General features: G+C 38.9%; 2 non-coding genes across 2 annotated transcripts; both read left to right on the top strand.

Annotated features, from left to right (window-relative positions):
- The first annotated feature begins 5,318 nt into the window (after nucleotides 1-5,318).
- LOC125735200 (5S ribosomal RNA) lies at nucleotides 5,319-5,437 on the top strand. The gene has a single exon (XR_007394499.1). It is a non-coding gene; the product is annotated as a 5S ribosomal RNA (ribosomal RNA).
- Nucleotides 5,438-6,512: 1,075 nt separating this feature from the next.
- On the top strand, nucleotides 6,513-6,631 carry LOC125731100 (5S ribosomal RNA). The gene has a single exon (XR_007391387.1). It is a non-coding gene; the product is annotated as a 5S ribosomal RNA (ribosomal RNA).
- Nucleotides 6,632-7,310: the final 679 nt, after the last annotated feature.

The following is a 7,310-nucleotide window of genomic DNA, read 5'->3' as shown; positions in this document are numbered from 1 at the left end:
TCATCATACAACACAATGTTTTAAGCAGCAGACATGCTTTAATCACAGGACTTGTTCACCATGTCACATTAGGCAAACAGTCTTGTCCTGACAAACTGCAACTACTGTACAAGAGACGTATCCAAGGAACGGTCATATATAACATGCCTTCAGAAATTCATGACACACTGTCTGATATTGCAATACAGTTCATAAAAATGCCCGGGGCGAACCTAAAACAAAAGGAAGATGACACTTCACGATTCTAATACATATATCACTTAATTTCAGAGTACCGCAATTCACTTAACTTCTACTACAAGAATCCCACACCGTCATGCCAGTTAAAATCAGGCTCAGACGACGCTTCTAGCTGCAGAAGAAAAATACATTTGTGACCAACTTAAATTCGGCCTCAATGTCTGCCTCTTAAAACGCGACGCTTCATTCCCAATATATTTGTCTAAATACAAATAGATTTCATAATGCGGTCGATTTGCTGAGCAATACATGATCTGTCTATACATATCCAGGCGACGGCTTTTTGTTCCGCTGATACAATCATGTTACCTTGTTAGCTTTGACATGTGGTGACATTACAGTGACATTGTTTTAAAATACTCTACAGTAAAATAGAACAAGTGTAAGGTGATTAGAGGCTACTTGAATAAAATTAAAGAATGTCGACAAAACAGAATGAGCCTTTAAATGTTTTACGTTAAAGAAAAGCGTCTATGTTTGTATGTTAAACACCTGTTGGCATAAGCGCATGCAGTTTACGACCGTATGCTTCTCCATCACCTATCAAACACTAGGCCGACGGTGCTTAGACAACCACACATAACATGCAAACCAGAAAAATATGCACATGCTTCTTCTGGATTTCAATAGTTTTGTACGTTTATTTTTTATTTATTTAAATGTCGATTAGGTTTTCTTCTAAACCGTGTATTTACTGAATGAAAAATACAGCAAGCTTTAAGACCAGCTAAAGATGTTATTGCTAGCCAGCTCCCTCCTGGCGTTGACAGCAGCATTAAGAGCAAATGTACACGAACCTGGCTAAAGTGTCTCGGGGATAGTTAGATAGTAAAAACGTCAGAGCCCCCGATAGGTGGTAAAGTAAGAAAATGAAACTTCGCTCACTTTTCGCTCAGAAATCTCACTGCAAAGTGGATGATGACTGGTTCTGTTGAATTAGGACTAAGTTTCATTAAGTGTGACAGATGGTGCAGCTCAGTTACCGGTGTTAACATGGCATCCTCAGTAAGCATCTCAAATCAGGCACCCGGATGCTATAAGCATAGGCCTTGGGGGTCACCTTGTAGGGAAGTCAACATTTACTGAAAAGCCATCTTTATTAAAAAATAACTAAGCCTTTATTCTTTAAAGTCTTTAACGTGTTTTATTGCGACTGCTAAATGTAGTTTACTAGCTCCTACTGTTATAAATTAAATGCTATTAATCAGCTGCACTCGTAGTTACAGCTTTCTCTGGACCTGACCCTACACTGGGTACATGCATGGGGAGCATTGCTGACATAAGGATCTAATGCCTAGGTGTCGAGTCTCACGGTTAAAACTCCCAGTCCCCGTGTGGCTCAGGGTTCATCAGCTGTTAAAGATTGGTAGATTCCATGAGAGGTACCCCTTTAAATACGGTTTATTCCCACCACCCCACAAAATTAGTACATTTTAAAAACACAACCGTGCTACATACATATAACAAAACATATGCACAACTTTTATTTTGAATAATAAAACACCCGGTCATGGTACATTTTAAAAACTCATTTGATAAATGTACACAAGCTTGAAAAATAAAACACACGTATACATGATACATTTTAAAACACTTGTGCAACTTTGAAAATAAAAAAACTTCATATTACATTAACAAAATCTCCTTTGATAAAATCCCTACAAACTTTTTACAACTTTGCTTTTGTAAAATAAAAGCCATGTTCGTATTAGATTTCAAAACTAATTCACAAAATGAATGCATAAAACTTTGTACATTTTAAAAATACGTTTGGGCTGCAAACATATAACAAAATGTTTTTGTAAAACACCGAAACATCTTACATCTTAAAACATCTGTACATCTTACTTTGAAAAACTTTAATGTTACATTTTAAAACATTTGTACATCTTACTTTGAAAAACTTTCATGTTACATTTTAAAATACTTGTACATCTTACTTTGAAAAACTTTCATGTCACATTTTAAAACATTTGTACATCTTACTTTGAAAAACGTTCATGTTACGTCTTAAAATATTTGTGTAACTAAAAACTATGGTCAAGTTATATTACCATTCTTTAAAGTTTTAAAGTGTATTTGCATTTAATGTGTAAATGCAGCTTACTGGTTGCTATTAAATGTAATTAAATAATCATGTACACCTTCTTTAAAATAACAAGACTATATCCTAAATTCTTACACCCTTGCCTGATTCCACAGTTCCTACCCCTCACTTATATGGCCCCCCTCCCACCCTTCCATGACTTGTGAGATAAGGAAAGCACACTTCCCAACCTTTGGTTGTGCGCTTGTGCGCATGCTTGGGGTTTTGCTGTGTGTGTGTGTGTGTGTGTGTCTGTGTGTGTGTCTGTCTGTCTGTGTTTGTGTCTGTGTAGGTTGTTCATCTTGCGTCCAAAGTTAAGGTTATATTTTATACTACTTTAAAATAACACATTTTTGTTTGACTGTTTAACAAACACATCTAAAGTTTTTATACATTTAAACATTAACAAAAGCTGTTAATGTTGTTTTCTTTAAAATTTACAAGTCTATTTTGTGTGGTTTTTCACAATAAGACTCATGAACGACTAAGTTAGTATGTTTTGGGGTCTGTAAACACATGGCGGTCCTATACTTTCACAGACCTAAAGTTAAACTCTATAGCCCCTGACCACCGGTGTGTGTGTGTGTGTGTGTGTGTTTGTGCACATGAGCATGAATATACATTTACTGAAAAAACATATTTATTAAAATAACTAAGGCTTTATTCTGTCAAAAACAATTTTTAAATAATTCTAGCAGATAAATGGGGTCGTTATAGTGAATCTGTAGTCTCCCTGCATAGTGGATGACTGCTGACACTGTTGAATTTGAACTATGTTTCATTAACTATCAAACAGTCTGCAGCTCCGTTACCGTTGTCAACTTAGCATTGTACTCCAGCAAGCATCTCAGATCAAGCTTGTAGATTATATAAGCTGGGGCCGTGGGCACCTTGTAGGATGTCTTTATTAAAATAACTAAGACCTTATTCTTTAAAGTTTTTAATGTGTATTTGCAGCATGGTGCTAAATGCAGCTTACTGGTTGCTATTAAATGTAATTAAATAATCATGTACACCTTCTTTAAATATAATTAAATAATCATGTACACCTTCTTTAAAATAACAAGACTATATCCTAAATTCTTACACCCCTGCCTGATTCCACAGTTCCTACCCCACACTTATGTGGCCCCCCTCCCACCCTTCCATGACTTGTGAGATAAGAAAAGCAGACTTCTGCCTGCCTGGTCGGTCATTTCTAGCTGCTATTTAGGTTCTTCCTCAAATCCTGTTGCCTAAATGACTTATATTCCACTCATATTAATTTAAATCAAAACAATCCTTATACATTTTAATAAAAAACGTGAACTATATATGTTTGGTGTTTTTTTGATTGAGCAAACTCTTTTGTGTTTTTGTGTGCGTGTCCGATACAACTGTAGTTTGTATCAACTTTTTTTTTAGTTTGACCTCCGGGGTGTGTGTTTGTCCGCATGCGCGTGAATAAACATTTACTGAAAAACTTATTTATTAAAATAACTAAGACTTTATTCTGTCAAAGTTTTAAAAAATGTGTTTTGATGCATGTCACTAAATGCTGCTTAATAGTACCTAACCGGGGCTGCTCCCCCAGAGACAGTTGCTAGTCCATTTATTCTTTTAAAGACTACTGATTCCAATTTGGTGCCATATGCTTTTATCTTGTAGGCCGTAGGATAGCTCCATTTCTACCAGCTATAGGCCATGGTACGTCTGGGCTATTATGCTTAAATTCTTTATTAATTAGCGTTGGCTATGTGCTTTATAACACTGCTGATTCAGGTCTCTTGTAGATTTTCTCTTGACTGGTCAGCGCAGTCTCTCTCTTGTACATAGAAAAAACAGAGAATACCTATTATTAGAATGTTATTTTTAATTTAATTTAATTTAATTTAATTAATTAGCATTTTTATCACGCGAATAAAAGAAATAATATACTCACCGGGTAAGGCCTGGATGAACCTCTTTGGCTGGCAGGAAGGGTAAGACCTCGAAGATACTTGTGCCTCTGCCCTAGGAGGAATAGGCCCCCCCGCTCGCCGCAATATCAACCAGGTGCAGTCATATCGTTTCTCTGTTAACCCATATCTGTACTGTCATGTATGAAAACAGGATTTACTGGGAGACAAGGTGTCCAACTTGATGTATGGCCCAAGTCGTTAGAGACGGCCTTCAAAAGTGTGGCCCCATACGCTGATGTAATACAAACGCCTGCGTGAGGAAGAAACACACATACATTGTCAAAACTAGCGCCAAGCGTTTTTATTGGACGACAGACCCTCCACCTCCTCCTCCTCTCATTCTTTGCTCCAACTTTATAATTTTCTCCCAGAGTCTCAGTCTCTCAGAGTTTCTCTCAGACTCGCGCAGCGGGAGGGCTCTCAGCTCTCCGGCATCGCTCTCTCCGAGGATTATCCGAGCCCGCGGGGACCTTAGCGCAGTACCGCACCAGACACAGGGTTCTAAGGCCTTTGCTGATTCTCCAAAGCCCGGGACCTTACCGCGGTACCGTAACACCAGACACGCCGTACGCTCACGCTCCATCAGGTAACCCACCCCCGCTCGGCCCCGGCTGTGCCCGACAAAATAATAACTTATTAAAATAACACACACACACACTCATAAGCACTCTCCTCAATATAGCACTCTCCTCAATATAATTTAAAAATAAAATAATTAAATAAATCATTTAAAATAATTTATAATAATAATAAATAATAATTTAATTTAAAATAATAATTTAAAATAAATAATAAATCATTTAATAAATAAATAATTTAATAAATAAATAATGAAATAAATAATAAATAAATAATAAATACAACTCCCGTGACGTCACATCGTACCACCACAACCAAGCCCCGCCTACACAAGCCCCGCCCACAAGTGACCTTTTGACCTGACCTGTCAATTTGATGGAAGCGGTATTCCATCTCTCTCTAGGATCCAATGAGACCAACTGGCATGTATAGAGGCGTGTAATGCAAAAGGGCTGTTTTTGATAGCATCTCTCGCTTACGGCCATACCACCCTGAACACGCCCGATCTCGTCTGATCTCGGAAGCTAAGCAGGGTAGGGTCTGGTTAGTACTTGGATGGGAGACCACCTGGGAATACCAGGTGCTGTAAGCTTTTCTCACTTTTACTTTATACAGGGGGCGCTCCACTTCACGATTAATTTAAATCTATCACTCCCCTTCCATTTTACTATTTTATATATATATATATTTTTTTTTCTCTCATTCATAAAGGCAGCTTTTAGAAACCGTTTTACTCTAAATACTTCCTGGTAATTCTAGGTGCTGTAAGCTGTTCGTGCCTTTATTCCACCAGGGCGCGATCTTCTCACAAACTTGAAGACTGTCACTCCCCATTCACATTTTACAACTTATTGTTAATGATAAAGAGACAGCTTTTTACACACAGTTTTAAACAAAGTACTGATATTATTCCTCTTCAACTGACCGCTTTGTTTTCTATGCAAAAACCACTTCGCCACAGAAGACTCGATATTATTGGCATAGCAAGTTCTGCTCTTCTCCTTTCAAAACTTGCTAAAAGCTGTATTTAAAAGAACAGATTGGCCGGGGTAATTCACACCCTTCAATGCCAGCTTAATGTTTAGGTTAGTGGGAGTCACAGAGGAATTAGGGATGGAAACTTCTTTGCTGGTGGTAGAAGCGGTCTGGTGAATTTTTAGAGAGAAGAGGCCGTCGATGTTTGAATGTAGAAAATTGTTCTGGCTGCAGCCTGCAGTATGGACTTGTTGGTGTGTGTAGCTCCCAGTGTTCTGACAGCGCGACGTTTTGGGGAAGCATGTGATTCAGCAGCTACCAGTGGGCTTCGTGCGGCGGAGATTTTGTGGCTGTTAGCGGAGTTGATAACAGAGGGTCGTTAAGAGAAGCCTGCATGCAGTAGGCAAAGGAGTAATGTTTACCGGCGGGGGACGTGCGGCGATTAACCTGTGCGGTAGTGAAAAGGAGTTAAAAAGAAGGAAGTGTGCGGATGCGGAAAGAATGGAATAATTGTGGTAGGCTGCTGGCTGAGTAGTTTGGTGAATGTTTGGTGTGGGTCCGGCGCTGCCGATTGGATGGTGGGGCTGCAGTGTGAGTCAGATAAAAAAAAGAACATTAGTAGGATCCAATGGGACCAACTGGCATGTATAGAGGCGTGTAATGCAAAAGGGCTGTTTTTGGTAGCGTCTCTCGCTTATGGCGATACCACCCTGAACACGCCCGATCTCATCTGATCTCATAAGCTAAGCAGGATAGGGTCTGGTTAGTACTTGGATGGGAGACCTCCTGGGAAAACCAGGTGCTGTAAGCTTTTCTCACTTTTACTTTATACAGGGGGCGCTCCACTTCACGATTAATTTAAATCTATCACTCCCCTTCCATTTTACTATTTTATATATATATATATATTTTTCTCTCATTCATAAAGGTAGCTTTTACACACCGTTTTACTCTAAATACTTCCTGGTAATTCAAGGTGCTCTAAGCTGTTCGTGCCTTTATTCCACCAGGGCGCGATCTTCTCACAAACTTGAAGACTGTCACTCCCCATTCACGTTTTACAACTTATTGTTAATGATAAAGAGACAGCTTTTTACACACAGTTTTAAACAAAGTACTGATATTATTCCTCTTCAACTGACCGCTTTGTTTTCTATGCAAAAACCACTTCGCCACAGAAGACTCGATATTATTGGCATAGCAAGTTCTGCTCTTCTCCTTTCAAAACTTGCTAAAAGCTGTATTTAAAAGAACAGATTGGCCGGGGTAATTCACACCCTTCAATGCCAGCTTAATGTTTAGGTTAGTGGGAGTCACAGAGGAATTAGGGATGGAAACTTCTTTGCTGGTGGTAGAAGCGGTCTGGTGAATTTTTAGAGAGAAGAGGCCGTCGATGTTTGAATGTAGAAAATTGTTCTGGCTGCAGCCTGCAGTATGGACTTGTTGGTGTGTGTAGCTCCCAGTGTTCTGACAGCGCGACGTTTTGGGGA

The sequence above is a fragment of the Brienomyrus brachyistius genome, chromosome 2 (genome assembly GCF_023856365.1).
Source record: "Brienomyrus brachyistius isolate T26 chromosome 2, BBRACH_0.4, whole genome shotgun sequence".
NCBI lineage: Eukaryota > Metazoa > Chordata > Actinopteri > Osteoglossiformes > Mormyridae > Brienomyrus > Brienomyrus brachyistius.
Note: the sequence above shows the minus strand (reverse complement) of the source record. Positions and strands in the feature narration are given on the sequence as shown.